The following is a 22512-nucleotide window of genomic DNA, read 5'->3' as shown; positions in this document are numbered from 1 at the left end:
TGGCAGCGACAAAAGTAAGTCTATGTTAAAATCAAGCATGTAGACTAATTTTATGCTATATATTGTAGCTTTAACTGTAGAACAAGTGGTTGTTAAGTTATTTAAATTTCAAAATTTAGATTATTCTCTTGTATTAAAAAAGAGACGGATCATGCCAAATTCTGACGAATTTTACTGATTTTGTCGCTAGTGATTTCTAGTGCTTTTGGCAATATAATGCCAACCCACTGAGTATAGAAAATACATGTATGAGCTTTTCACTCAATCCATACAGTATCTTGCAAGCTTTGTAATATATTAAAAAATGAAATAGGATCACTTCATTATGATTGTTGTTGCTGATGGACGAACAACAATAAGTGCGACTAAAAATTTAAAAGAAAAACATGAATAAATTTAAACCAAGAAAATTCTCATGTTACACTGAACATCAAAAAAGAAAATTCTCATGTTACACTGAACATCAAAAAAAGAAAATTCTCATGTTACACTGAACATCAAAAAAAGAAAATTCTCATGTTACACTGAACATCAAAAAAGGAAATTCTCATGTTACACTGAACATCAAAAAAAGAAAATTCTCATGTTACACTGAACATCAAAAAAGGAAATTCTCATGTTACACTGAACATCAAAAAAAGAAAATTCTCATGTTACACTGAACATCAAAAAAAGAAAATTCTCATGTTACACTGAACATCAAAAAAGGAAATTCTCATGTTACACTGAACATCAAAAAAAGAATGATGCATGAAAGGAAAACCAAATATGTACGTTGTAGTTGTATATCAACGTCAAGGCTAAATATAGTGGATTTTCCATTCATTAATATTCAGAACACATTGATTTACACGAAACAACTAAATTAGTATTCAGGAGATAAAAAATTGGTTATCCATCAAGCAGGTAATGTAATTAACGTGCCCATGCGGATGTCTTGATGTTATTTTCAATTAACCTCTAGAACCCTATAATAGAAGAAATTAAATTACGAGCAATTTTAATCAACCCGATTTTACATAACAAAAGTCTCATCAACATAACTTTTTAAATTGCATCTTTACTTATATGAATCACAAGTTAACAACCTTAATTTTTAGATGGTTACATGTTCTGGTGTTTTTTTTAATAATAAGGAAGATCCAACAGTACCTGTTCAATTAGTCGTTAATAAATAAATGAATCTGGTTCCAAGTTACGGTTACCTGACGAACGATTTACATTTTTCAACCATATAGCTCGTGCATGGGGGTCTTGTGCTGTATAGTTGGAAAAGGAATGAGAACAAATGGAGGTTCATAAATGCATCTCCTTGTTCCGAAATTCGTTTGGTGAGATGAAGAAAATTGTTCTCTCCATTTTTGCAGAGAATATCAGTTGTTTGTGCAACCTTTAACGCAACAACTTTTTTTTAGACATTTTAAAATGAAAAGAAGATTGATTAATGTTTGATCTAAACAGTTGAAAATAGTGATTTTTTTTTAAAACTGTCAGTAAAACTCAACACAAAGAAAGCACATTTACCGACATGGATTAGTTTTGCGTGTCTGAAAATATGCGCTTGTAAGTTAACCATCGCCAAAAAAAACCCATAAACGCTAATTGAAATGAAATAGACTGCGAAATTCTCCTAGAACTATGAATTTCTTGGGTAGCAGCCTTGAAATAATTCATAGAAAACACGGCGCATTGAAAGTGAAGTAACTAGCAGACACGCTTAATTTTTCAATACACCTTATTCCCGACCCAATATTAATAAAAACATGAATGAATTATTATTGTCTGTAACTATTTATGGTGACGTTAATATATATTTCATCCCAATTTTGTGATTTCACCAACTCACATGCTTTAATAAATATGTGTGAGCTCGTTAAAATCTAGATCGATTAATTTGACATTGCTCGCTTCGTAGGCATGAAGTTCCCGGATGTTGATTTTTCCCATATGACCTTTGACCTAGCATAACGTTTTAACGTGCAATAGAATTATAAGTTTTCATCATATCATATTGAAAAGCTTATGTATGGTGCCATAGTTCTACTTACACTTGTCAGATAGTTATATGGACTTGTTAGATTTTTTAATCAAATGTTTAATGGAGAGTAACCCAAACATGTAAAAAAAACCTGCTTAGATATACACTGTAGATCATGTAGCAGTCCTCTAACTACGATATAAAATACTTATATTTAATTAATATACGGTAATTACTGTTTTTGCTTATGTGCTTTCTACAGCTAGATTTAAATTGAGGTGACATACAGGTACCATCACAGCTCCTGTGCCTGCGAAGTTCAATCGATAGCAATAAATTTGCAATATGCTCCCCAGAAGTAGACACTTGTTGTTATCGACATGACGTTGATGCATTTATTCTATTGATCTCTGTCTTAGTATATATATTAATATATTTAAATCAGATTCTTAAATCAACGTTTCAAACTCCGTATTTTGTGAAGTCGACAACGCAGAAAGTTCAAAACTTGTAAAATTCAATAACGTGAATTAAAAAATATAGAAATCACAAGAAACAATACAATACATTTGCATTGATAAGACGTCACATTACTATAGTGTTGACAATACAATAATTGGAAAACAATTTTAATAATTGAAACACAACAAGAGTGTACACGATACGCTTCGTGAGTTATGCTGAACTTTTTCAGTGGAATATTTTCCCCTTTAAAAAACCACATATGCAATTTGGTAACAAATATTCATTATGCATACAATTATCAGATGTATTTTGACAAACTCTAGAGAATGTACTTGTCATGTAATAATTTCCGATTCGACGCGAGAATTTGTTCATATTAATGACAACTTACGTTTCTACTATTCAGAAAAAAACCTAATAGCATTATTTTCTGATGTCAAGCAGTATTACGTACAACTATCAGATAGCTATCTGTTCTAAAAAAAATCCGTCAACAGTTCGATTAATCAAAGGATTACAAAAACAAGAAAAACAACCGAATAGACTTGCAACGGAAATATTCATGACTGGTTTATTTGAGGTATTGCCAAATGCTTTTTCAAAAATCCCATCAGTATATTTTAGTCTTGTGTTTATCTTGCAGGTGTTAAACTCTCAAGAAAATCATTTCATTTCCTCCTAATAACGTAATACTTTACTGATGATATAAACTCTATCAAAAGAAGCAAAACATTGAAATGATGGATGGTCCAGATTCATGATCTATCAACAGTACATTTTAAAACCATTGTCTTATATGCGAATACTACAATAAGAGTGTACAGATCTTTAGAATAATGAAAATTTATATTTCTCTGTTGATTATCATCCAATTTGTTTCGATATATCCACAATTAATGAAGACAACTGGAGATCGTGGTAAGATTTTAAAAGCTGCATAAATACTACCATGAAAAAAAAAACCGTTTTATCTAATTTAGGTATTCAGACTCGCTGAAATAATTCATCTGTTTTGTAGCAGTGGGCAGATTAAGAAGAATTTATAGTTTTTCTTTACCCTTACGTACAAGGATACTGGATCAAAGTGACTTAAGGGGTAATTTAATGATAAACGTCATACTTGTTAATTTTATCATGCTTAAGATTTTAGCTTGTTAACTCTTAGATCTCTTATTTTAGTTCAAAGAAAATATGGACCACCATCGCGCATATTTCTTACACCAAAATCAACTCAGTTTTTGTGTCAAATGTGTTTGAAACTTGCAGTTCCAAATAGTTTGGACTCAAATGACTGTTCACGGTATTGCTCTGAACTTCGACCCCCACCTTTTTTCAACTTGGATTTTGGACGAAGATTCTAAGAGAAAGCATGATGTGTTAACTACGGAAAACAATACCTGACATGTGTTTTATTACCATCAATTCTAGAGTATTATTGCCTGCTTTTAAAAATGATTTCACTTTGTAATTAGTTTAAATATGTCTGAATAACAATTTGACAAGCACATAATAATAAAAGCTGGATATTTAATGTTGTTGTCTTCACAACTAGAGTTCATACTATCGGAAACATTGCAATGCATCTAAAAAGAGGTATAACTGCCAAAGCCAAAAATTACTATGTTTAAACTTCGGATGGTTAAAGATTCCACTAAAACGAAAAACTACCATTTAAACGTTGTAAACCTGCTTTTATAATGCTTTGATTAATTGCAAATCAATTCGTGAAGATAGGCGACTCCTTTTTTTATTCTTGTTGCCTTTAAATATTTACCAAGAAATCAATCAGAATTTTACACCATAATAACTTTTTCTTTATATTATGAAATTATAAAAAATAAAAATTATTAATGTTCAAAACTGCATACATTGTTAATTTACATTAGTCTAAACTCTAACCCACTGGTAGACTCAGTTTGCTTTTTAGAAGTTACAGGTCACTGATCACGTTACTATTTTTGCAATGATGCTTTGATGTTCTAACTCATTTATGACGTCATAATTGATTTGATTGTATGATGCTATGTCATTTATCCATTATGACTTCAAACATGATTTAATAAATCATTTCCCCGAACTTTACGACTCTAAAAAGTGATTGTCACAACCTGAGTTGGGTAAAGTTTAACATTTTTAATTTTAGAAATATAAATGTACAATATCATAAGCGGTTAATATAATTAAAAATAATCAAATAAATATTCTGATTATATTCTGTTCGTGTTAATTAATAAAGAATGTACTACTTTTTTGATGGTTCAAAACAGAAATTGACACAAAAAGTCACGATTCCAGAGGATAAGCGTAGGGGTGGTTCCTATTGTAGTATCTACCTTGAGTGCTAAATAATTACTATGAACATTTTATTAGTTATAAAGCATATTCTAAGGTTGATATATCGAATCCCCCCTAAAAAAATCACTAGGTATTTTTTATGTGCCATCACATTTTGTTCAAATTCAGAATAAAAACCTCCAAACTTTGAAGTGTTGATTTTAGCAAAAGTTTGATAAAATTATGATATAGCTATGCAAAAAACCAATGTTGTAAATAATTTTGAATTTTGTTTCCATTCATGAATTAATGAAAATAATTTGCAAACAAAATTAATTGCAGAAAATTGAATTGTCAACGAAATTCACAATATCAGAGAAGGAGGACTATTCCTATCAAAATATCTCCCTTTCAAGGTGAAAATAAAACCTGCATATGTTGTAGAGTACATGTATATCTTAATGTGAACGTGTTAAAAAAAGTCATTGACAAATAATTCCACAATGCAACACCCAGTTCACCCTTTATATTCTTTTGATATCGATGTGTTGTATTACATGTAATGTGGAACAGCAATCTCTCTATCCTTATACATGTACATATAAAGATGGACAAGGAATACTTTTATTATAAATAAATTGCATGAGAATTTTCTTCTGAAGACGATCTTACAAATAATTATATACATTAAAACGTTTCACAAAACAGAATTATTTGAAAAATAGAGCAAGCTGGTTGAGGCCTTAGGCATCAAGAAAAGAAATAGTGCAGTTCGATCTCGCAACAATATGCGCAGGCGGAGTTTGGTTATCATTAACAGTGCAACACACGCAGTTTGAAAATAGAATGCAAAGCCTTTTGAAGCACTAAGATTCGAATTTAAAATGATTTCTTTTGCTTTATTTATGAAGTCATGCACAGTTTAACTTAGACATGATGAAACACAGGTAAATGCATTTTTAGTTACAAAAGGAAAATTTTGTCGACAATTCTGAAGAGAATGACAAGAAAAAACCAAGGTGAGAGTGGCGGTAATCATTGTCAATGCCAATATCTATTTCTATAAAATTTATTATAGAATAGTAATATAGAAAATTAATTGACAATCTTTCACAAGATCAGGGGGTTTTTGGGTTCAGTTTATAATTATGCCCTAATTTATGTTAAAAAGTTAGCAATAAGAAACTTAAATGAAAACGACAAAGAGACTTGAGCAAGTCTACGGTACAACGTAGGAGCGGTAAACAACCGGATCTAAATGCTGATGTAATTAACATAGGACGTGAACTTCTTTATTTATAAACCAAAACAGAAAGAAAATGAAAAAACGACTAGATCATAAATCAACGACGGGTTAGGATGATATATGACGGATTTCCAATTCTCAAAAACAAAACCGCTTATATCAACTGTACGAGGCATGTAGACAATTGAAGATGAGGGATAGGTCGTCATTTTGCAGTAGTCTATTAATCACATCGCATATTCAAAAAAAATAAATTTTTAATGCATTTTTAAATCAAAATTCGTACTCTCTCTCTGTCTGTTTGTCTCTCTCTCTCTCTCTCTCTCTCTCTCTCTCTCTCTCTCTCTCTCTCTCTCTCTCTCTCTCTCTCTCTCTCTCTCTCTCTCTCTCTCTCTCTCTCTCTCTCTCTCTCCGATGTATTGTTCAATCATATAATCAAAATTCATTAGTATCATTTTTTCAAAAATACATGTAATACTACATTCAAAACAAATATAATAATTTAAAGCTTATTTCAACGTAATTGTTGATAGCAGAAGAGATCATACACTATTCATGTAATAAAGAACATGTACCGTTTACTAGCTGACTGGTGTCCCTTAATGTCTACATTCTAATTCTTAAGTTACATAAAGTAAACTTACTAAAGAAAACTAATTCAAATCGTTATTAATATTACTAATTTAAAAAAAAAACCCCGAATAACCTGATATAAATCAAATCTCAGTAAAAAAAGAGGAAATTTGAAATCTAGTATATAGTCGTTTACGATCCTTTTAGCAACGTATTTGTTTTGAGAATAGCTATTTCCCTTAACTCGCTTTCACTTCTCAAATTTATGGTCAGGATAATCAGGAAAAGGTTGATTAACTGATACACTTATTTCTACTTAACATTCTTTCTCTTAAGTTTTGGATGATTTTTTTCGGCAATGATTTAATAAAAGATTTAAAATTTGATTGAACTTGCTGACTATAGATTTGAATCGTAACAATATTAAAGACACAAAATAATTTTAAAATTTTTTGGTTTGCTTGTTTTTTTTTTATTTGTTTTTTTTTTTTAGAATGATATGTACGCAATTGCTTGCGCACTTGCTTATAGGCAAATGTAATCCGGAAACAGGCGGGGCGGAGGGGGGGGGGTGCTCTATACCAGAGCGCCTTCGACTTTTCCGGTGCGGAGTGAATTTTTTGACTATAAATTCTCGTGAGAAATGTTTTGTATAAGTGAGAATATCTCCAAATGCAAAGAAGGGGTATATGTTTAAAACAAAAACTCGTAGAATTTTGTTTTTACGAATTGCATGTGCATTTATTCAGAAAATCAACAAAACGTGGTGAAAACGAACATCGGGGATCGGGACTTACTATATCAAAGAGGGACGGGACACGAATGCTGTAATCAACATATCCCAATAATACCGTACATAATAACCTTACTAGTTTGTTGCTCCTATATAAATAAAATTTTTTGAAATAAACCCATCTATTTCAAATATCTAGAAAAAAAATAGTTTTTTCACGTTCGTGTGAAATGCATGCGAAGAATTTGAGTATACTCATCAGCATTTGTTAGAGATTAGCATGCTTGCATGTCGGCATAACGTCTTAAAACGATGAACCTAGAAACGATGAACCTAGGTATAGATAATGAACGGATTGTAGAAGCGACATTGAGCGTCGTAAATCAATGTTTATTCATTAACAGTTCTATATATGTAAAGCTTATAAAATTGGGATTTTCGTCAAGCCATTGATTCAAATCTTTTAATACGTAATCAATCATAAAGATAATTGAAATAATATGTTATTGTTAACTTTATCCTTTACCATGTATTTTTAGGTTCAGTTGTATACTATCATAAGATTTATGAACCTCCGTTTTATGGAACCTGAAAGATTTTGATCACTCAAATCTTAATTAAATTGACAATGATGTATATTATATTGCCTTATATATTTCATTTAAAAAAAAAAAAAAAAAAAAAAAAAAAAAAAAAAAAAAAATATATATATATATATATATATATATATATATATATATATATATATATATATATATATACCGTATTTTTCGGGGCATAGGCCGGTATTTTTTTTCTCCAATGCGCGAGCATCGGCTTATCCCCCGGGATCGGCTAATCATAGGCTCAAAGTTGAAAAAATTAAACAGTCAAATTTAAAATCCACTGTTTTTAGCAGTTTATCATCAGGGTTGTTTTTTTTTCGTCCGTTTGAACTATTGTTCGATAGTTGCAGATACATAGATATAACAGAGCCCGTTAGTATATACGTCTCTGATAGTTGTCCCGTTGATAATTTTTGTAATGACATTGCGAGTAATAAAATGTACAGTACTGTACGAGGTATTTCTTTACAACCCCAATCAAAAGAATTTTTTCCCCCACGTTCACGTATGAACCCTGGAAACTATTAATGCGTAGTAAAAAAAAAAACGGAACCGGTATATATATATATATATCTGTGTGTGTGTGTGTGTGTGTGTGTGTGTGTGTGTGTGTGTGTGTGTGTGTGTGTGTGGAATGAAGGCAGGCAACATAAGGGTGATTTAGTTAAACTCATTTGATCGATGGGTTAATAATTTCTTTCATAAGAACAAAACTATTCGAAACCGCCCATAATAATCACAGTGTACACATGCAGTGCGGAGAATTGCGGTATAAAATGAAAGCTTACATAATTCTTTTAGTTTGCAGTCAATTTGTTTGTTTATATTCACTTACACTGAGAAGAATTGGACATCATGGTTGGTTTGATTTAAATTTTGGAATAGTTTAGATAATTTTTATCCCACCTGTTTTGAAAATTGGGAGTTTTGACTTTTGCCTTCTTATTGCGGATTTTGTGATTTTGTGATTTTGTTCTTCATTGTTCCAGAAACAGGATTGAGAAGAATAAATAGACTTGGTCAGAGGAATGTAAGAGGTAATGGGAAATTAATCAAATTTTATTCACATATCTGAGTATGTTTATAATTCTACAGAAAACGTGAAATATAAATTTATTTTCAGTGCAGATGAATTACGCACCACGGATCCACCGTAATTGGATGTCATTGTGTGAAATGTGTCTCCAATTTGCTATTCAATACGGATATTCTCCCTATATCTGTTCCCAGTATTGCCCTCAACCGAATTTCAGGAAACCCACGTATACAGTAAAAACATAATGAAAGAAAGACAGATGAATATTCAATATCAATAAGTTTCAACAATGATTGAACCAGTTTGATTGAATTGTTTGTTTATTATATCAACAGTTTTTAACTGTTTATGAGATTTTCATTAAAAAAATGCAGAGGCATTTTTTTCTTTTCCTGAAAAATATGAAAGACGTACTATTTATAACATGTCTACACAACTAGAGATCAAGCATACTTAAATAGCTTTTAGACTTGTAATATATGAGTACAATTTTAATGCACAAACCTGTATATGTTTTGATTTAGGAATTTAGTCCTCAAGCAATGCATCGGTAATAACATAACATTATTTTTATGCTTTTTTTTTATAAAAAGGATAACTAATTCTGAAGTAAAAATCTTATTAACAGAAGAAATAACTATAAAACAATTAATTGTTAAAACTCTAACGTGGATTTTAAATTAACGTTAAAACATATGATTATTTAAAGGAACGACAAAAAATGTGTGATATAAGCTTTCCATTCGACAGAGACCAATACTTCATACTCATGATTAAAAGGATTCATATTGCAGGCAAAAAAGGACATGCCTCGACATTTTCTTCTAAATCAGGGATATACTCCAGTTTACGTTTAATACGACATATTACGCACAGAGATCTTTGACAAAATGAAGAAATTTCAGATGGATTTGTTAATTTGTGTTCAAGTTAACGTTGTATTGATACATTCTTAAACTCAAAGAATTACTAGACAGAAAGGTATGCTTTTTGAAAAATGTACAGATATGTGAATTTTTAGAGAATCTACTTAAGTCAATCGAACCTTTAGTCCAGCTCAAACAATATTAATAGCTAGATGACTTATAATCTAATTTCAGTAACTTGTTTCCGTCTGATCAGATATCCAAATTCACAAACATTGTGTCTTTGGTGTTTAACACTGTAAAAAACCATAAACTGTTCAATAATTTACACAACCCTAAATCGAAAAGAAATGCGGGGCTGGAAACTACATTTCATCGGAAACGGAGTTTAACGGCAATGAGGTGTTTTCCTATGGTTTGAAATGCGAGGATTTTTAACATTTCCTTTATTTGTGAACTACATTGCTTTTTAGGGCGAGGAGGGATGTGATTTTGTGATTTTGTTATTGTTTGTAGTTGATCAACTTTTACTCAATCATGAGCTATCACATTGAAGCCTTTTGATCATTACCTTAAGTACTTATTATTTAAGACATTCAAACTTGACTTGATGATTCATTTCATGTATTTCAAGCGTGTCGTTTCAAAATTGATGATTAATGGTAAATCGATCGTAAATCGATGATATTATACCTTATATAATATGTGTTTATATTAATATTATGGTTAGTGTTATTTTTGGAAAATATGATCTCTATACGTACACCGCTGGGAATACCGGTGTGTGCTAGCTGAGGTACATGAAACAAAATATATTTCTGTGAAAGAACTCCCTACCATACTGTTCAGTGAGAAGCTTTATCAACTCCTTTTTCTGTGGCGATGAAGGGGGTATTTTTATGTCAAGAAAATTTGTCATTTTAAATAATTTCTTATCTCATTAAATAGGTAAAAAGCAACGGACAAAAAAAACCGATTAACTATTCGCCAAGGTAAAAATCGCATGTTGTACCACATTGAAAGTAACAATACATATGTAAAAACGTGAGAAAAAACAAGACGTTAATATTCGCCACAAAAAGCTAATAACAATCACTAGTGAACATTAAGTCTTCGAACATAGATAATTAAATTGATATATAAAAGTTACAAATAAAAGGTATTTGTAAATTAAAACAAGCGGTAAAAAGTTTGTTCAGTGAAAAAAAGGAAGTATTCATACAGAACAATCCCGATCGATGATGATCATGATCATCTATTTTCCTTTTGCCATGAATTTGTAAGTTTGTTATATTTCTTTACACATAGGGGTTTGGATTTTCGATTAACACCATATTTTTATAATGTATTATTATCCATATTTACAGGACTTCTTTTGGGCGTATCCTTGTGTGTGCCTGTTTCCGGAAATGATTCGAAAACTGAATATTTCAATGAAAAAAATTTACTTAATCCACATGTGCCCCCGATTACCTTATTTATCCCTAAAATTAACATTATTTGCTGTTAAGAAGTGAATTTATTCATGTTACAATTAAGAATACTGGCTACCCAGACTTCTGCAGGACGTTTGAATTACTATTAATCTAATGCATGTATTCCTTTCGCCTTTTTTAAACATAAAATTGAAAACTTAATATTAATTTGAATGAGATCAACACCAATAAAGCAGTTTTTATAGACATCGTGAATAATCTTGATCCAAACTTGACGCTAGACGAAAGTTTCCGCTGTATTCAATTTCTAGATGATCTCATCGTGTGCGGAAAAAATATACCCACCGACATAAAAAAGTTTTAGAACTGAACAGAGAAAACATCATTAATGCGAAGGATACTTTGCAAGTCTTCTTTTTCACCAACACTAGTCTTATTCGGTCAAAAAGGGACAATACCCCTGTTGGGGAACTTGAAAATACATTAAAGTTGGGAATTCGTTCAAATTCGGGAAAAAGGACTTTATTACATGTATTAATGCGAACATGCCCTGGGCCTCTACAAATGTTATAGCGGATGCAAAAAAGTTTTATATAGGAGAAAATGGAACAACTCTACGCACCTTTATCCATTTACACAAACAACACATCAATCAACCCAAGTACAGAAAAAGTAAACATCTCGATGTTTGTGGCGAAGGAATATTTTCATTTTTTTCCTTCTAAAGGCTTTATACAAACATTTTTTTGCAAACAGTAAGTCCGTAAATTTCCTGAATAGCTTTTAACACCTCAACAAGTAAATTTATTTTGTAGCACATTTTGTAAATTTAGACTTAGTGCTGGTCGTTGTTTAAAACGATTTAGAATTCAGTTTACTCCTTTGTCTTGAAAAAGAGACGGTTCGTGTCATATTTTCACAGCTTTTTCTCCAACTTACATGTGTTATATATAATAAACTTAATTACCAAAAGAGGGAATGAATTGTAATGCTGGTAATGAACATGAAGTTATACAATATCCATACAGCTCACGAACGCTTATTAAAAGAGAACCACTTAGTGTATGTAAATGTAAGTAATTATGCAAATATCAAGGTAGAAAAAATTCCAAAAGCATTTTCCCAAAAGCATGATACCTTAGTAGAAAGTTTGGTTTTGGAATGAAGATCCATATCTACTTGATCATCATGTTATTTTGCATTGAATTCTCATCTATAAATTCCAAAAAATGGAAAGGACGTCGACAGCAAGGTATGTTGTTTTTTTTTTTTAGATTATTTGATAATGACCTACTTAATTTACGGACATTTTAAATATTTCTACAAGTTGACGTTTGCTGATGTCGGTTTTGTGATAGTCTAGTATAGTTAAATATATTTCATTTTTACTTTCAGCACAGAGACAATATGTAGCACATTTTCGAACCCATTCTAGGAATTCTCAGGTACTGTGTCAATGGTGCCTACGACTTGCAAAAAAACATCGCCCTAAGGAGTGCGGAAAGTACTGCACCAGAATGCGTGTACATGTGTAGTTTGAACTACTAATTTTTGTCGGAGATAGGAATAAGATATGACGCTCTCTGATCATTGACATTAAAAAGAGTTTTTGAAAAGATCTTTGTAATGAACTAAAGTACTTTCAGTAGATATTTTATAAAGAACTAAATAAAGAACAAAATATTATAAAGTTACGCATTCAATGATTAATATTTACATCTACCAAGTATTATTCCCTCTATTTCTTCCGGAAACGTATAGTTAATTCGAATTTATAGCTCTATAGAAACAGCCAGATTGAAATCTACATGCCCCGTTTATTGATTGGTCGATATCTACAGCGGCTGAAACTGACAAGAAAGTGACAGGACCAAACTTGACACCCCCAGTTTATCAATTGGTCGAGACACAACTACCTCGGAAAAATCACGGACTGCATGAAATAATCATGACGATGTCAGACTCAAAGTCTCACAGGAGACGATTTGGCTGTTTCTTTTAGTTAACGTACTTACGTACATTAACAGTAATTTAGTGAATTTTACTTACTTTTCATAATCAATTTATCAATTGGCTAAAAGAAAGATGTTAATATAAACAATAAAATGCTTTCTTTGATGAATCATTCGGGTAATGAAGGTAGCGATCATTGCAGAAAAAATTTACATAACCCGCGTTGCGGGTTATGTATTTTTTCTGCAATGTCGCTACCTTCATATCCAGAATGAATCACCAAAGAAAGCATTTTATTGTTTAAATAAATGTTTGATATTGTGTGTCATCCGATATTTGGTTTACACCGTGATCTCAAAACAAAATGCAATGGTGGACATATGTTTAAAATAACAGTGCAAGGCACATTGTTTGAAGATAGGTTGCAAATCCCATGGAAGCACCAATATTTGAATTTATTATGATTGATTTGTAAGGCGTCATTGATGACGTCAAACACAACCTAGCATTGACATAAATGAATTCAGAAAAGGGAAATCTTATCGAGAAATATGATGAGAATTTGAAGGAAAAACAAAGATAAGAGTAATGGTAATCGTTATAAAGGGCTAGCGCTATTTCTAAAAATATAGACTATTAATTGACAATTTTCCCCAACATCAGGATTTTTTAAAAAGATTTTGTGTATATGCCTTGATTGTTGTTAAAAGTTTAGCATTCAGATGCATAGATTAACTGTAAATTATTTATTATCAAATAATAGTAGTAAAATAATGTAATGAAAATTTCGTAGTTAAGAATGCGTTTGTTGTTCTAAGCTTTGTCGCATATGCCATAAACTTTAAAATGGCTTAATTCTTCCAACTCAGTTAAGCCTATCCTAATTGTTTTAATTAGAACTTTCAGAAAACAATACATTAACAATGGAATCGTGCCACATTCAACATTATACAACTTTTGTATTGTTTTTACTCTACTTCTCTAATTGTTCGAAAAAAATGCTTTATTGGCCAGTATAAGATGTCCTTACCATAGTAAACCCATGATAAATACATGAATTTAATTAAAAGTTAATGAAAAAAAAGGTGAATCTGATCAAGAATCAAAATTTCTGAAACATTGTTAAATTTGCAAGAAAATGAAAAAAACAAAAACAAAACAACAACATAGAGATTTGAGTAAGACTATGGTGCACCATACGAGAGGTAAATACCGGATCTAAATGCTGAGGTAATTAACTTGGGGCGTGAACTACTTTATTTATAAAACTTAAGAGAATGAAAATGTTAAAAAAAACAGAACTAAATCATAAATCAACGATGAGTTAGGATAATATATGACGAATTTCCAAATCTCACAAACAAAACCGCATATATCAACTGTACGTGGCATGTAGACAATTACAGATGAGAGATATCTCGTAATTTCGCAGTAGTCTATTAATCAACAACGCATATTTAAATAATTCGAATTTTTTATTGCATTGATAAATAGAAAACCGTACTTCTCTCTCTCTCTCTCTCTTTCTCTGTCTGTCTGTCTGTCTGTCTGTCTGTCTGTCTGTCTGTCTGTCTCTCTCTCTCTCTCTCTCTCTCTCTCTCTCTCTCTCTCTCTCTCTCTCTCTCTCTCTCTCTCTCTCTCTCTCTCTCTCTCTCCTATAGATGGAGTGATACACTTGAACACACCTTCTTTCACCGACCGATTTTCATTTTTAAACTGCATGTATGACATTTCTTTCACAGTATTATCTATTGACCTACTTTAGCTCTTGGTGAATAGTAAAATGTATGTGAGCTTCATTATATTGATGATATTTATAAACTAATGAATGTTTTCTACCATACATGATAAAGGGCGGATAAAGGAAGCCTTCTCTATTTGGCCAGGGGAAAATAAGAAAAATCATCTTTTTCTTGTTCCTCAGCTAACTCCTCTGGAATACACACATCTGACAAACCCAGAGGAATTGCATTCAAATTGTTAACTGATCTTATTCCTAAGGGAACAACATAATCTATGTCATTTTCAAAAGTAGACGTTTATTGTTTTGCTTGCTTACAAATGTGACAACCTCCAAAAGGTAATTGATTTAACTCTACCCCAGGTTTACAGTCATTACAAAGGTTAAAATCATCTGGAATTCTTGACAGGGCTTCTGCGTTTCCATGGTGTATACCTGGCCAATGTTTTTAAAATAATGTTATAATGAGACAATTCCTAAATCCAGCAAGCAAGTTGACCCTCAATATTTTTAAAGTTCAAACGCCAGATTAAACTATTGTGGTCAGTTCTTAAAATGAATGTATTTCCTAACAAAAATGTCTGAATTATTTTGTAAAGGTAATTATTGCTAGGAGTTCTTTCTGGTGGTACACTTTTTCTCTTGGCATATGTCAACAATTTACTTTACATAAAATTTGTTCTTTACCATTCTGAATTTGTGATAATTCCGCACCAACTGAATTTTTGGAGGCATCTGTATCTAAAACAAAAGTATCTTTTGAATTTGGATATGCTAATGTCAATGCGTCAATGAAGCATTGATTAATGATATCAATTGCAATATAATTTTCATCTGTCCACAAATATTTGACTTTTTATATGTTTTCACTAGTTGATACAGTGTATGTGTAATATTAGCAAAACCATTCACATGATTTCTATGGCAATTTGCAAATCCAAGAAAAGACTCCAATTGTTTTGTATCTTTTGGTCACTTCTTAATGAGGATTGACTGATATTAAGACTGACTAACTTCCCTAGAAATTTTATCTCTTTCTAATCAAGTTTTTATTAGAGCTTTTAATTTCAATTTGAACTTTTTCAAATCTAGAAATGACAGAAGATAAAGTTCTAGCATGAGAAAAATTGTCCCTACCGAGAATAATGACATCAACTAAGTAAGCCAAATATTCATTCCAAGTTATACTGCTTAGACCTCTTGATAAACTCTACTGAAAGTGGCTGGACTATTACATAGTCCAAATGGTAATCTAAAATGTACATATAAACAATATTTGGTGGTAAATGCAGTTTTGTGCCTATCTCTTTCAGCGACTTAAATTTGCAAATATCGCGAGGCCATATCCGATGAACTTAAAAATGTATTTTTCCGTACTGTTTCTATGCAATCCTGTATGATTGGAATGGGAATTGTATCTTTGTGTTTACTTTATCGAGGGCCCTATAATCAATACAAAATCTCATTTTAATATCTTTTTTCTCAGCGATACAGAAGAAGAAGTTAATTATGAAATTGAGGGTTGAATAATACCCTTTTCAAGCATTTAGTCAATGTAACTCTTTTTTTCTTTCTCAAAACCAATTGGTGTTATTCGAAGCTTTTGTTTGATAGGTCTTTCTTCATCAATGTCTATCTTATGAGTTATCTCCCCATTAAGTAGCCTGAAATCAAAGTCATCTTTGGCAAAACGTGTTGGAATCAATTAAACAATGAGAAAACTTCATGATAATTTTTCATCAGTGTGTATCTTATGAGTCTCCTCCCCCTCATTAAATAGCTCTAAATCAAAGTCATCTTTGGCAAAAACATGTTGGAATCTATTAAGCAAAGAGAAAAATTCAGGATAATCTTTCTTATCTAGATTGTTAATTGATCTCGCATATAAATCTTGCATGTGAAGAAATAATTGAGATCTTAAATTGTCTAATGATGGGATTTTAGCAGATTTATCTACCCAATTTTAGTGACAAAATAATTTTCCATAGAGATTAACTCATTTACTGTAGAAGCGCATATTTTCGTTTGGTCAAAGTTCGTTGTTTCTGAACCAAATAAAATACCGTTGGCATTTAATTTCGTCGTATCGTAATCTCTTTGTATTCATTAATACTTTCGTTAAAAATTCATCACGGATTTTATTTCGTTGATTTATACTGCCAACGAAAATAACGAAATTAAATCCTCAGCGAATATTTCTGTTTCCACAGTATCTTCATACCTAAACCTATATTCTTACCCTTTGAATGTTATGAACCTGGATTTTGTGGTTATAGCCCATTTGAAAATTTTTGTCTGTTTCAAAAAAAGCAAATCTGTGAAGGGTTTGTCAATCTAAACGGTGGAAAATTTAACTGAGTTAACTTGTGGTGGTATAACAGTTCTTTCTGCAACGATCAGGAAGATCGTGGAGGTTTGTGTGTGGGCGGCGCTTCTTCCCCATGACAACGGACCCCTGGTGTGTAAGGGATACATACTTGCGGAGGAGAGGAATCGCCATTGATAGAGATATAAAATGAAGTCTATATATACTTTTGATCGCTTTTATTAAATGGTCTCTTTAAGGTGGCTCTGTACACCCACAGTTTATTCCAATTTTCAATAGAAGACCACAAAATATATACTTATCAAATATTAAAATGATGATAGGGATACTATAAGTATTTTCAATGAATTTTAAACTGTTTTTTTGTGTTTTTGTAAAATATTTTTTAAAAAGTTAGCTATTAACAAATTGAGAGATATTTTTTGTCATATGATTGATATTTCCTTCGGACACATAAAAAAATATATCACTTCTTTACATTCAAAAATTTTATTTTTGCAATTTTTTTTTAGTATTTCCCCAAAATATAATTTTTCATATTTTCTTACTCTGTTGACAAATCATCTGAAAAAGTTGCTTGATGTTATAAGAAAATGTATTATAAAATGTGACATAAAAAATTGAATGAAAATCATTGCAAATAAACACAAAAAATATTTTAAATTTTATTTGGTATGAAAGTTCCTCAGGTAAGGGTTATCGTTCCTAAGTCCCAAGGCCCAAACACCTTGGGAACTTTTAATTTCTGAGTTGAAGAAAATTTCCTAAATATAATGTTGGAATGATAAATACATACATATTTCATTATAGGCCTTTATAACTGAATATATTCGCTTTAATGCAAAACTTAGTCAAATAAATAAAGGGGAAAATTGACTAGGCTAATAGGATTAATGTATCCCAACCTGAGAGAAATTCAAAACCACCCTCCAATCCCCTTGAGGTGGTAAAGAACATCTGTCGATATTAATGTGCATTAAAGTATATCATAATTGAAATACTTTCACCGGTTTAGAATTTTCTTTCAAAGTATTCAAACAAAAAATACTTCTTAGTAAATTTTGGAAAGTGAAAAAGTTTATTGTTCTCAACGGGAATCGAACTCATGACCTATAGGTTTGTAGTGAACCCACTAACCCGCGCTGCGGTGTAACATATCGATGATGGAAAAGAAACAATTTAAAAATTATACTTGATTTTATTGTTTATTTCGATAAATAAAACCACACAACGTGAAGGTGTCACATACCACATTACTTGAAAGTAATGAATTTTCCAATCTTCAAATTAAATCTATTCATTTAACAAGTTTTTCAAAAGAGCGGTCCCCATACATTTCGCCTCAGTTTAAATCAGCCAGTACCGGAATTGCATGCTTCCAGATTTACTTTTTTGCGTACTGCGTCATCAAAAGGTGGTGAATAGAGCCACCTTAAATTATTTGTTAAGCTATACACAATTATTGTAAGAAAACAGACAACGAAATTGACTGGGTTTTTTAATTTTTTGACTTTAAAACACAAGAAACTCCAACACCCTGATAAAAATTGACAAATCTGTAGTAGAATTGAGGCAAACTGGTGTCTATTCTTTGTTCAAGACAAGTGTCCCTTTTAAACTGCCATTACATTTCAACTAATGTAGAGTTTCGCTAATTCATTGTCACTGCCTTTACAAAATTTGATTTGATAGGGTACAAATAGTACATCTATCTGTAATAGAACGACAGATGAGATTCCATGGGTCTGCTTCACGGACAACGTTCAGATACGTAGAGTCAGACCTGGTGACAATAAAATATATCAGAGTTCTTAAATGAGAATTTGTGTTGGAAAAATAAACGACTTCTTAAATTTAATAATTACTTAAATTTAGTTCATGCTTTGCCTGACAAACGCATGACTTAATATAGAATAACATAAATTAAGATTTACATTTTCAGCGTATTTAATTGCTTGTGTTAAAATTACGAATCAATTTTGTAATGTACAGTGCAATAAATTAAAAAGAAATGAAAATCACTTAAATTTGTCAATAGTCAAATTTTAATCGTTTGATTGCTGAAAATAATATAAATTTAATTAATAAGGAATCATTTTTTGAATATCATCAGGTGAAAATCTCGGTCGGGGCATGATCAAATTTAATCTAAAACGTTCGGGCTTTATTGGATTTGATCATATTCCGACCACCTCATAATACTAAAAGAATGATTCCTTAGTTATAACACTCTAAATATTCACGCAAATGCTTGCAAGAAAATTTGACTGTACACACACCTGGTATAACAGGTTATTTACACCCCAGGTACAGCAACAGTTTTTCAGCAATGACTCTCTGTACGATTGATTTTATTAACAAGTAATCTATAGCTATGAGTAAACAAACACAGATAACATGCATTTGTAAAGAACATGTATATAAACAAGATAATAAATCGAAGCTCTTTCCTGATATTTGATCATAAGCATACGTCATGGTTAAATTAGCTATGGTCGTCAAAATTGTCCTAAGGTGTTTGAGAAATATAGAACGTGTACGATGGAATCGGAACGTGTACAACAGAGTATACACCCCGCATGTTGTGGTATACCTGGTGATAATGAAATTCACAAGTTACCGTGTTTGAACTATAAAAATTGTTCAATGCAAATTTTAAACAATAAAATGTGGCGACATTGCAGAAAAAATACACAACCCGCGTTAGCTTAACACAGATATCATAAATCCTACCTCACATAAGCCTATTGATCTAAAGAGAACACATACAAGACAAGTGGTGTACCCACATATCTTATTTTGACCTTTATTACGAAAACAAATCTTGTGATATCAGTGCTGGAGAACTTAACAATCATGAACACGTGACAAAAATACTCTCATGAACACTTACGCTTCTAGTGTTTATTTTAGATCCCGACCCCACTGTATAAATAATGTTAGCTTTTTAAACGGCTAAGAATGTCGGCCAGCGGAATGTCAATTTTAGGTCAAAAGTGAATATACAATCTTAAATATTAAAATACAAGATATACATTTTCCAGACCAATAATATTAATATGCGGGTGTACGTTTTGTTTGCACCTTTATGGATGTAAGCGAGAAGACAAGCGTGTATCGGTGTACATTCAGTGTATTTCTGCACACCTACATGTACTTATTACATGTACTTAAAATTGTAACTATGCAAAGATTGCTATCCATCCCTGCTAATGTTCTTGTCATTTAAATTTTAGACCGCGTGGTTTTGTTTGACCCCTTCAGTTTCGCAGTAAAAATCATGCCTCGTGTTTATAGTGTATTTCATAGAATCTAGGTATTTGTAATCAAATATAAAATCTAGAGGTTTATAGATTTAAAACTTTATCTTCATTAATTGGTGGATAAAATGAGTTCTAGAAATAAATGTGACAATACAAAAAAATATTTTTTGTTTGCTGTTGCAACAATTAACATGCTTAAGTAGAGATCCCTCATAGGATTAATTTTCGATCCGCGCCTGACCTAGTAATAGCATCAATAGTGAAACAGACTATACAAATTTATGCAGAATGTTCCTTGAAAATGACTCGATATACTAGGTTTTCATGCAAAAACATCAAACCAATGTTTATATTTTTTAGCCACTCTACACGTGGTTGAACACGAACGATAACTCTGTTCTGAGTATTATCGTTTTATATAAATAACCGCTAGACGGTGAAATAAGACATAAATCTTAAAAGATGTTCATGTTTTAACATCAATCAAAGTAGGATATGATATGAAAAACGACCAGTACGTACGTATTTTGAGAATATTATCCTAACACTTATACTTCCGCTCGAATTTTACAGGAACGGAACAAATCTCGGTGAAGTCTCGTGAACTTTCATTCGAGCACCTCTGGATATATTACATACTTAGCGACGATAAAGAAAACATTCCGAACAGATTCGCAGGGGTGTATCGGTACAATGAAAATAATAATGGGGACAATATTCACATTGTAGAGCTACAGCTGATATTCTAAAAGTTTCTATTAATATACCTTTGTTTAACATTTGCTCTTACAGTTTAATAAAGAGACTTTAATTTAATACTTTACAATTTTCCTCCAAGACCCTCCAATTGTTTAAATCTTGCATGCCACCTTGTGTTTTAAATTGGTACAATACAACCTCTTGACCAACTGACTGAAAAAAAAAACCCAGAGTCAAAATATTATTATTAAAGTCTACATAAAATAGGTATCACAACTTCTTTACATTTCAAAAAAATTTCATTAATAACACTATCTTTAGTATTTCACTTGTTACATTTCAGTTTCATAGGGGTTTTCTCAACTTCCTATTAAATGCACACATCCAACATAACATGGTAATATATCGTAACTTTCACTAGTGTTGTCATAATTAATATTTTCTAAAAGATTCTTAAAATGCTAAAAACCTCTTTTTCACAAACATCACAACTGAATGTTTTTAATATTCTTAAAAAAAACGAAAAAATACTGCCTTTGGTTACATATTCTTAGGTATTCCATTCTGTCTCCCTGCTATTGATCGTAGTTATGTTTAAACTTCTGGGCTTTTTATAAACCTTTTTCTTATCACAAAATATATTTCTATTTTTGTCTGACTTGTATGCATTTAAATTATGCATGGCATCTCTACAGTCATGGTATTTATCTTTACAAAAAACCAGTAACTAGTTTATCACTACAACGTTCTCTATCTTGTATTCAATTGCCAGACCAGTAGCGATAACACAATAAGGTTTCATTATTTTACAACGTGTCTTATTAAAACAATATGAGCTGTATTTTTTTTAGAATTTCATTTTGCTGCAAAAACCTGCTGGTATGATAAGTCTGCATGAAACTTAAACTCTTATGATAAATAAAATTTCAAAGAATCATTAATTTCGTCAGAATAAAGGAATATATAGCAGTTCAAATTTTGTACAGGACAGGACGACAGTAATTAAATTTTGCTTCAATTAAGGCTTATTTACAGCTTTTCCGAGAAAAAATACGGCTAACAGAACTTAAAAAACCATGATATTTTTGTCAATTAAGCAGAAATAAAATTTTTAAAAATCAGCATGAAAATTGCAGCTTATATTGCTTTAAATTTGCCACAAAATTATCAACTTCTCGTGTAGATAAACGACAATTGTTAGAAAGATGACACCCCCCCCCCCCAAAAGAAAAAATTCGAATACGAAATACGTTTAATTTTTTTTATCAATTCTATTATTTACCCATTAAATGTTTTAACTATAACGAAACTTTTAAAG

The 22512-nt window shown here is 31.3% G+C and overlaps 3 long non-coding RNA genes across 3 annotated transcripts; all 3 read left to right on the top strand.

The window, feature by feature from the left end:
• The first annotated feature begins 3200 nt into the window (after positions 1-3200).
• On the top strand, positions 3201-3974 carry LOC105339451 (uncharacterized). Its single transcript, XR_901996.4, has 3 exons — positions 3201-3361; positions 3462-3539; positions 3623-3974. It is a non-coding gene; the product is annotated as an uncharacterized lncRNA (long non-coding RNA).
• A 4605-nt stretch (positions 3975-8579) lies between these two features.
• On the top strand, positions 8580-10446 carry LOC105339450 (uncharacterized). The gene is made up of 4 exons (XR_901995.4): positions 8580-8732; positions 8864-8911; positions 8998-9891; positions 10011-10446. It is a non-coding gene; the product is annotated as an uncharacterized lncRNA (long non-coding RNA).
• Positions 10447-11954: 1508 nt separating this feature from the next.
• LOC109620145 (uncharacterized) lies at positions 11955-12674 on the top strand. The gene is made up of 2 exons (XR_002200843.3): positions 11955-12464; positions 12608-12674. It is a non-coding gene; the product is annotated as an uncharacterized lncRNA (long non-coding RNA).
• Positions 12675-22512: the final 9838 nt, after the last annotated feature.

This window comes from Magallana gigas, chromosome 2, assembly GCF_963853765.1.
Source record: "Magallana gigas chromosome 2, xbMagGiga1.1, whole genome shotgun sequence".
In the NCBI taxonomy this organism is placed as follows: domain Eukaryota; kingdom Metazoa; phylum Mollusca; class Bivalvia; order Ostreida; family Ostreidae; genus Magallana; species Magallana gigas.
This window is presented reverse-complemented; position numbering and strand designations above follow the sequence as displayed.